This window comes from Halyomorpha halys, unplaced genomic scaffold, assembly GCF_000696795.3.
Source record: "Halyomorpha halys isolate HHAL.00 unplaced genomic scaffold, Hhal_1.1 Scaffold379.1, whole genome shotgun sequence".
NCBI lineage: Eukaryota > Metazoa > Arthropoda > Insecta > Hemiptera > Pentatomidae > Halyomorpha > Halyomorpha halys.
This window is the reverse complement of record NW_027114859.1, coordinates 909,944-920,837: the sequence shown is the minus strand read 5'-3', so window position 1 is coordinate 920,837 and position 10,894 is coordinate 909,944. Positions and strand designations below refer to the sequence as shown.

The window sequence follows — 10,894 nt, the reverse complement described above, 5'->3', positions numbered from 1 at the left end:
CCTTTCAGGGCCTGATGGACGAGTTTCTAAGAGGAATTGACGAATCCGTCGGTCAGATTTACATAGATGTCCTCCTTGTGTTCAGGAAGAACTAAGTTGGACACATGCGACACTTAAATAGCGTGTTCTAGAGAATAAAACATTTTGCGCTCCCATTGTCGGGGGGAAAGTCGAACAAATAATATTTTTGATAACCACAGATGCAAGTGAATAGACGCTAGGAGCGGTGCTGTCTCAGGAGAGCGTTGGGAGGGAGCGCCCAGTGGCGTACGTCAGCAGGTGCCTTATGGAGACAGAAAGTAGTACAGCGCTAGGAGTGAGAACTCCTGGGAATAGTGTGGGCCGTCGCTAACTTTAGACCATATGTGTTCGGCTGAAGGTTCAAGGTACATATTGATCACAGACCACTCCAGTGGATGGGAAAACTGTAGAAATCGTCAGCCAGGATAACTCGCTGGAAGGAGCTTCTAGGGCAATATAACATGGAGGTTATATATAAACCGGGCAAAGAAAATGTGGTGGCCGATTGGTTGTCTCGATCCATAACCACGAACGCGGTGGAACAAGAAAATGGGGAACCGTTCGGTGTCATGAGACAGTTTCTGCGAGAATGGACGCTTAGAGAGGAAGATCAGTATGCGGCGGAAGAAGATTGTAGGGAAGAGTCTCCGAACAACGAGAGTTTGGCTGAAGAAAGACTGGGTACATCAAGGAAATGGAGAGAATAACAAGAAAAGACAAATTATTTGGAAGATGAAAACCACCGGAATGACCAAAATAAAACATAGTGAGTACGATCTGGTCGGAACCAGGCGTGAAGAATGATCAGATCTGTAAAATGTTGAAGAATACTTCTAAGCCTGGAGAAAATGATCACCTTTTTGTTGGGAACGAAACCGTTTGGAGAAGATCAAGCGGCTATGGCGTGATGAACAGATTGGAATGGACAGAACATTCGTCCGTTGCAAACTGATGGTTCCTTCTGGAAGAGGAACAACAACGAGAAGTCACCTTAGTGTATCATCAGGGTAAGACAAATTACCGAGGAATCCATGAGACTATGCAAGCGTTAAAGAGAAGATACTTTTGGTGGGGAAGGAGGAAGACTATATCAGAGGTTGCAGGAAGCTGCGAGGTTTGTCTACGCACTAGTGCGACACACGCCCGCCTAAAGGAAGACAAGAGAACACACCTACCACAAAACCACAACTCAAAGATTTACAAATCGACACATTTACATGGAAGGGGTAGAAATGGGTGACCATGTGACCTCTCCAGTAAGGCGGCAATGGGGCACCAGATGCAAGATAGGTCTTCGGAAGTAGTATTGGCAGCACTCCGCTTGTGGTTTCAGTTTACGAAGTTCCAGTACGCATCTTATCGGATGATGGAAGAGAATTTGACAACTCTTTAATAGGAAAGGAAATGAAGGACTTGGATGTGATATGGCACCTCAACACACCAGGACACCCCAAAAGTAGGGGAGGCGTAAAATGGCTTCACGGAACGCTGAGCGATCACCTTCGATTGTACCAGATAGACCAAGCACTGGAACCGGACGTAGCAATTTCAAAGGCAATTGTGGCATACAATCATTCGGTGCACACCGTTATGGGGTTTTTGTCGTTTGAGGTCCATTTTGTGCTTTGTGGATTCCGGCGGGACTATAAGTATATATATATGAGTTACTTTAGCTGTACAATCACCGAACCATAAATGATATATTATTTTTAAATCAAAGTACGAGTAAAATAATATCTAGAAATGAACAAAAATTAAATAGTAAAGCTTAGTAATGGTATAGATTTTTATCCATGTAATGCACGAATTCGTTATCTAGTATACATTTATTCCAATAAAAACTGTTATTATAATAGTTTGTTAAGTTTCAGTTGATATTAGAACTTACATTATTCACTACCGGGCATCAGTCATAAATTTTTTTATGACTCTGTTTTCTCGTTATGGGAATACTTAATAATAATAAATTAATAATATAATAATCCATTTATTTTCCTATATTTAGGGAGTTCTTTCCAGACTTTCCTATTGCGAACTTTCAGTTCACCTTGATCTTGTTAACTCGTGTTCGCTAGGATCTTGGGTGCCCTGTTTAATTTACATTTTGTGAAAGGAGAGATTTTAAAGTTAAGCCGCTTGGACCTGGGGAACTAATTGACGAGGGGGAGTCCCAAACTTCTCGCCTTTATTAAAGATAGTTACAACCACTCTCCCTTCATTCCTCCTCATCTTGCAATGTTATAACCATTGGTGCTAATCTCTTAACAGCATCTCGGCTTAAGAAGCTTTTGAAGGAGATCAGTCTGTTATTTAAGAAACCAAAAAGGGGAATAGTCTGGGAGGAAAAAGCATTATATAAGTACAAAGTATAGCTGATTAGCTGGTTTTGTTTATTGGACACAGTTTTAGATTAAAGCAAAAAATTTACTAATAAATTATTGAAAAAAATAAAGCATAAATATGGTACTTTCCTCCTAACTGAAAATACCAAATAATTATTGTTATAGATTCTATGGAAAATTGGAAACATTGACTTATAAATCTTTGAGAGTTTTTCCTCATTTGCTATTACTTTCTGCAATTTGATGTTAGATATTAATTTATCTAAAATCTCTACTTCTTCTACGGTATATTATGTACCTATCACTACTATTAATTAATTGATTTTTAACCTAGAAAATACTTCTTTTTTTTTCTTCCCTTCTGATAATTGATAAATCATTTTATAGTTTGATCACCAGTTTGGATTCCGAACATTTCACTCCACTATCTAGCAATGTCATCGTTTGGTGGACTTTGTTCCGTCTTATTTGGAGCTCAGATTGTAATGCCTGGAAGTCTATTTCTATATAGAACAGGCTTTTGATCATGTGTGGTGCCCGGAACTGCTTTACAAACTCCATCAATTTCTACCCCCTACATACTTTCTCAATATGCATTCTTATCTCAATTATAGATTATTCAAAGTAAACCGTAATTCATTCCATTTCTCTCAATCCGCTGGATTTCCTCCAACCAATCCTAAAACTATCCTCACCACCTATGCCGATGACACACATGTGCTCACAGTTGATAATAATCCTTTAATTGCATCCCAAACTCTCCAATCCCATATCACAACCCTTGAAGAATGGTATCGAAAATGGAGGATTAAAATAATCCCATCAAATTACCTTTAACCTTCGTCGTAAACCTAATAACTGTCCTACAGTATCCTTTAATAATGTTTCTTTTACTCCTATCGGACAGATCCGCTACTTTTTACTGCATGTGAACAAAGTACTAACTTTGAATCCCTACAAGAATTAAGTGACAGGAAACTACACGTCGATTGCGAATATCACACTTTCTAGATAAGCGGTCTAAACTTCCAAGCCATTACAAAAGACTGATTTATATTACTATTATAAACCTATCTGGACAAACGGAGTTGAGCTTTGGGGCTCTAATAAACCTTCGAATTCCTCTCGTATCCAATCCTTCGTAAAATCCTCAATGCTCCCTACTTTGTCACAAACAAAATCATCCCTACAGACCTTAAAGTTCCATATGCCGGTCTAGCCCGAAGGAGATACCAATCCTACCATTATAAACTCCCTAACCACCCAAACCCACTGGTTTCTAAGCTTGCTTTCTCTTCTATTCCTGACAACCCTCTGAGGCGCCGGAAAAGAACTCGGGGCTTCTGTATGTAGAAATATTATTCGCGTTCTAGCAGTGGGTAATTTCTCTGCATGGCTGTATTACTTCATTTTGATCTTGCATCAAATTTTCTGGATGTATTTTGTTTGATATTACGTTTACATAAATTATAAAAAACAAAATATCATAGTTTACATTTAACTATTTTTTATTATTAATAACAATGAGAAAATGTTAATTATTTCAAATAAACAAAATATATAAAACATAAACATTGCTTATATTTTAAACATTCGGCAATTAGTTAAGTATTACTATTTTCTTTAATATTGGATACCAATTTCTTTGATCTCGCATTAAGCTGTGATGGGCTGTCGTTCGGGCCTCATTACTGTGAGCCTTGCCCTAAGCTCTTCTTTAGGCTTGATTGATTCATTTGATTTTGAATCTGGTTTGTTCCTTCCTTATAAAACTTTTTTATTCCACGAATGATTCATTCCTCATTAAATTTCAATCAGAAAGAATAAATGGGTAATGAAAATCACGAATAGAAATTTGATTTAAGGAAATTTAATAACTCTTAATTTAAGTTGTTTTATGTTCAATTTATGTATACACTAATTAAATTTGTATATAATTATAATTTTATTAACACAAAAGAACACATATTTTTCATTTGGGTGCGGTGCGCCCATCAACCACCTTAACACCAGTACTACTTTCCACCGAGGAGGGAAAAAATTTCAAGCAATAAATTTTTATTATTGTATTGCTATAAAAATTTGTATTTTAGGGTTTATTGAAATAATAATAGTGATTATCAACTTTGTTTCAGATTGAAATTATATCTTTATTACTACAACCTACGAAGGGTTAGGTTTATTGTACTTTGTAAGGAAGTACAGTTACTAGACCAATGGTTGTTCAAGGGGTGATTTGGTCAGAATCACTTTCGACCGCCAGATTTTTACCCAATTAAGGGTTCCTACTATATGAGGCTGGGTGGAAGGACCCCCGAGTGCTCCCGAACTCACACGGCTACGGTTAAACAGAAAATAATTATCTGCCAGAGCCGAATTCGAACCCAGGTCCTTGGAGTTAGTAGCACATTGGCTTACCTTTGACCTGCTCACTACCCGACTGTCTCCTGGTTCCATTCTTAAATTCTATCTCTATTTCTTCATTTTTCATCTATTTTTCTATTTAAGTCTTCAATAGTATATATTATTATTTTTAACACTTTCAAATGGTTAATTGTTTCAAATAAATAAAATTATTGATACTTTAGAGAATGATTTTACGAAAATTCGGCAGTTAAGCTCTGTTTTAATATTTTAATGAAGATAAGACCTAGCCGATGTTAAGGATTACTTGATTTTACATTGATTTGTCTAGTTCAGAGAAGGGTAATAATTAGCTGTAGCTAAAACTAAAGGCTAAAATTGCCATGCATTTGACCCTCATTCATGAAAGAACCATTGATAAATAAATATCGCATCCCTGCCAATTTGAGCTATTAGTTTCATAGTCGCCCAACTCTGGTATAGTTTAATTAAATCCGTTAGAGCCGCTTTTGAGATAAAATCAATAATATGTGGACCTTTGGTCAGTCATATTTATCTAAAACGTTGCGGTAACATTCCAAGAATTTACCCATCTTAATTTTAGATTTATGCGAATTTTCATTTCTGGCACACACAGATCATTTGCGAGGACTCAGAGGACTGGAACCGTGTATTTCTGTCGAAACCCCTCATTCCTCCCTTATTAATAGTTCCCACTATGTAGTTCACTATGTATTCCATATATAGGAGGGTGAAAGTTAAAATAAAAAATAAATACATAAGAAATAAAAAAAGTTATAGACTATATAAAAATGATCGAATTTGTAAATTACCAATATATAATCGGAATAATTAGTGTAATTATGTTCCCCATAGAACCTAAATATAAACCAAAATTTAATATTACCTTGTAACACTGTTTGTTTACGAAAATACATATTGTTTAATTAGGGCATAAATTGTTAACCGACTGCTTTGCTTGTTGTATTCGGATTAACCTGTTATGTCACTGAACCGTAGATAAACATTGTAATGCATTATCGGCCACATCTAAATTTACTTTACCTGGCAGAATGTTTAATACCAGGCTTATAGCCGGTTCTCTTTCGGAGATTGGAAATTTATAATACATCATTATAAGCAGTGGTCTATCTCAAAATCTTTCTAAATTTATGTATTAAAAATATTGAACAAACATATAACACCTTTGACAAAGTGCTAATTTTATTATTTATTTATATTTTTAATTTATGGATACAATTTTTTGTTTGTCATTAGTAAAATTGTTAAAGGTTTAGTCATGAAATTGAATTATTTATAATAATTGAGCAGGAGATTGAACAATGGAAAATGAGGAGGTGTACACAATACCTGTAATAATTTCACCTATATTGGCATTGTCGCTTTTGAAATACAGCAATTATTAAATCATTGAGTAAGTAATATCAGTGGGTTTCCTCGAATAGTAGCACATTTGACAAAAGAAAAAAAATCTTAATTTAAAAGTATTATTTAAATTATTTATGATATATCTGTAAACAAAAAATAATAAAAAAGTGTTTAGGAATTATTATATTAAGCATAAAAAAATGGTAATGACGAGTTCCGAACATCATCCAGGTGTGCTGCATTCTTGTTAAAATTATTCCACATACCTGTCATCTCGCTGAGAGTAATTGTTTTTAAGAGTTATATAGGAATGTTTTCTAAATGCATACCGATTTTCAATACCTCTAATAATAACAATAATACCCCAAGACAATCCAACTGAAAAGAGGCACAAAAGTATACATATTCCATATCTTGGATTATGCATGTAGTAATAATATCATACTACATATTACGAAAAAATATACCAATTCATAGTTTAGGCTAGAGTTTTTTTTTACGTGTTAAGAGTTTTACATATTTTGTTTTTTTAAAGACAAATATACTCGCTATAAGTAAATGTTTTCAAAGTAAAATAAGACGAGTTTTTATAATAGTACATTGAGGGAATTTCAATTATACTATAATTATTTCTGGTGTTATGATCTCTCTGAGATCGTCGATTCCTGTTTTTGGTGACTACAAAGCTACTCATTGTTAGCACGGTATTAGTAATTTTTTCAAATACTGCTCTTAGTCGCCATAAGTTAATGTTTTCAAAATAAGAGAAGACGAACTGAATTTAAGTAATTTATTACAGCAAAAGAAGACTTTATATATTACCCGTAACCACTGTTGGGCAAAAATTAGCTATAATTGAAACTAATAGCTAAAATTTCTATAGATAAAATATTTATATATCAATGGTTCATTCATGTATAAGGGTCGTGTCCATGGCAAGTTAAGTTTTTAGTTTTAACCACAACTAACTTTGCCTATCTTTAACCGTAACCCAATAATTTTGCGCACAATAGGCCTTATTAAAAAAAAAAAAAAATCAAGTTTTGAATTCTTCGTAAGAATTGAATTCTATGTAAACCTTAAATTTTTTGAAGCGAGGGTAAGATTTTATTTTTTTTTCGTTGAGATTATAAAGTTTACTATTGAAAATATTTTTTTTTTGGAACAATGCTATTCATCAATCCATATAATTATATTAATATTAGGGGTATTTATGATCTTTTGTTTAACATATTAAATGGAGAAAAAATTCCTTCTTTTAGCATTTTAAAACGATATCACATTTAACATGGTTTATGCTAAGTTAATGCTAAATGGAGTATAACGTCACGTTACGGACCAGCTGAACCAACTTTTTGTCTGTTGTGGCTTTGATAGGTTAGTTGCTTATTGTTCGTGTTTAGTTGTTTTTTTTTTGTTGACATTTTTAGAACTTTAATAAAGTAATAGATAAAAATTTCGTTTATTTGGAAGGAAAGATTACAAGTTGCCAAGAAAATCTGCCAGGAGCTCCTCTACATTTTACATATAACATGTACTTTAAATTATGCTGCTCACAATGCTATACTTATAACATTTAACATTTCTAAACTTTTTACATTTAATACATTATGAATATCCCTATTACTAAAATAGACATAGTATCACTACTCTCTTAAAATATTTAGAACTAATATACAATGTTTAAATTCTATGCCCCGAAAGTTTACCGTAAAACAATTAGAGGAATGGCCCGACAGACGTTCGTCTCCTTACATATTGCTACTTTTACTTCTCTAAACCTCAAAAAAAAAAAAAAAAAAAAAAAAAAATAAGAGAAAAAGAAAACTTAACCGCTCGGTAAAAATGGGAAAACTTTTCGAAAGTTTATATTTATACGTCAGTTATGAAGCGATAATTCAGGTAAAAAGTTGTACAAGAAAACAAGAGAACAGGGAACTGTGGGGTTGAAATAAATCATTTCGGCTTAGAGCTTCGTTGAGGCTTCATGCCCGTCTTGTACTTGCTAACTTATTACTTCAAGATCTAATTGCGACTGTTTTAGTTTTATTTATACTATATTAATTCAGGATATAATAGGTATTTACTCTTAGTTAGCAAGACTGAAGACCTGTTCGCCGGCTTACAAGTAGAAAATCAAGATTTTCTTGTTTTGAGTTCTTCGATTTTTCCAGTATAAAATGTTAAAAATATTAAACTCCAAAGAATATATCAATATCATAAAAATCACTATTTCCATTAAATTAAAAAAAAAATTAACAATTTACTATAATATTGTTGTTTATATTTTTAAACAGTTGTGTTCATTATCTTACGAAAACAATATTTTATTCATGTAAATTTTTTACGCTGATATATTAAGGTGTAACGACTATGAAACAATTTTTTTTTTTTTAAAAGTTCGTTTGTACGGTGACATTTTTCTGTCGTAGTAGTAGTATTAAGGATTGAGACCGTGCTGAAGTATGGCAGTGTCCAGTCCAGAGGGTTAAAAACCTTACCCATATCTGGTTACATTGGAAAAAAAAATTAAAATAAAGTTAATACTATTGTCAATAAAGAAACCCAATAATGTATGTTTTAGTTGCCATAGATAAATCAAATCTAGATGATCTCCAGTCTGCTTTCATTATTATGTTTTTCACGGAACCCATTGTTTTGTTTTGAACATAATTCTCTATGTAGTTTTCCAATTGGAAAATCCAATCGTTGAGTTTTTAGTTACTTTAAGAAGTCCTTCGAAATAAATATAACCTCTAATGAATTTACAATTCGTATCTTGAGGTTATTCGTTCTGGCATTAGACTTACATCAAAGTGATCTTTGACGTATTACCAAAACAATAATGACGGATTACTTTTTTGCGCGGTAAAATAAAAAAATAAATTTCAATGCTTAGTTTGAGATAACTAACTAGACCAACGGTTGTGAAAGGAGCTAATTTGGTCGGAATCACGTTCTATTAATAACTATATCTAATTAATGGTATCCATTTAATGAGGCTGGGTGGACCCCGGATCCATAGGGCTGACTCAACGGCTATTAGCAACTAATAATAATTGTCTGCTACAGCAGTATTCGAACCCAGGTCCATAGAGTTAGCCCATTGCTTTACCTATGAGCAACCCACGCTCAATATATTATAGACATATGCTTAAAATTATTACATTAGAATAATAAAAATATTAATTTTTGTTGCTATTTATTAATCTAAAAAACATTCGTTATTACAATACTTCGAATTTAATATTTAATACTTTATTTAAACAAATTATTGACTTATTTTCGTTTGAAGACAAGAAGTAGAAAGCCAAAAAAAAAAGTCTGAATATGTCACGTAAATATGGTATGTTTAGCGTAATTACATTTAAGTGTTGAATTTTCTCTTTTTATTCCTTATTCCTAATTTAATTTATTAAATAAATACAATATATATAGGGGAAGTCTACATACATACATACATAAGTAGTGCCTTGCGCAGAGGCAATATCGTAACCAATGAAGGTCTACGAGGTGCGATTATTGCTAGTTGAAAACTTTAAATGTCTAATTTTTTTTTTTCGTACCCTCCTGTAGAAAATAGTTCCAAGTACAGAACTATACAACAGAAGATATACATGTTTTAAATCCTTGTTTTACCCGAAGGTTTTTAAGGTAGATAAGGGTACGTCCACTGTGTGTGGACAGGCGCAGGCGCTAGTTAAGCTTTAGTTTTATGTTGACCGGGGAAGGTCCGCTTTGCTGGTTGTTAATTATAGTAGTTTCAGACTGCAGAGCCCAAACCCCTTCCCTCAGCGAGTACATCTACCAGGTCGTGGTGAAGGGGCGATTTCACCTGAACCGTAGGTTGGTGCAGGCCTTATGTCTGTCAAAAAACTTGACATGCCTCCGACCAATGTACTTCGGCACAGAGGTAAGCTGAAGTTCATCGTGTATAACTGTATTTCTGGTCCTCTGTAACGTTGTGCCTTTTACTATTCACCAAATGACGGAGTTCTGAATGCTCTGCAGTTTTTGAAGAGTGCTCGTGTCTAGGTGTCGCAGAAGGGGTGCACCGTAGAGCAGCGTGGGTCTGACAACAGCTTTGTAAATATGCAATCTGAGAGAGATCTGTGGTGATTTTAGTTGGTGATATAACCTATATGACTTCTGGCGGGCTATTTTGAGTCTCTCACGAACACGGCTGGAAAAGGTCCCCTCGTCGACCTCGTCTATCTTGAAGTGGGTAGGCAGTGGTTTTTTTCCTTTCTGGAAAGACATTAATATTTCATCTGTCTTTGAAGGCTTCACCTTTATCCCAATAAGCTTGAGCTTCTTGAGCATGGGTGAGCGCCGTTTTGAGCATTGACGCTGGAGGTAACCACTGCCTTCGGGTGCTGTATTGGTACTACATGAGCTGTGAATAGTACAAACTGTATTGGTCCCAGCACCATCCGAGCCCTGAGGTACTCCGTAGGTGGTGGAGACAGGAGTCGAAAAGCTTCCGCCGAACCGTACGACGAACGACCTTCCGCGGCGATAGTCTCCAATCAGTCGGCATAGGGTGACGGGAAACTTGAGTTCCTCCAGGAAGTGGATTAGAGGGGAATGGGAGACATACTCGAAAGCCTGGCTACAGTCAAGCGAAATGAAAGCCGTCGCCCTTTTCATATGCATATATCCCACGGTGTGAGATTGGAGTTTGGCCAGATGGTGCTCACAGGAGACCCCTTGCTGGAACCCTGTCGGCTTAGGCTGTATAATCTGTTCCTCACCGCAGTCGTTCATAAGGTGGTGAA

The 10,894-nt window shown here is 34.9% G+C and overlaps 1 pseudogene; it reads left to right on the top strand.

The window, feature by feature from the left end:
- The first annotated feature begins 9,585 nt into the window (after nt 1–9,585).
- LOC112210110 (U4 spliceosomal RNA) lies at nt 9,586–9,762 on the top strand (annotated as a pseudogene).
- The last annotated feature ends 1,132 nt before the right edge of the window (nt 9,763–10,894 follow it).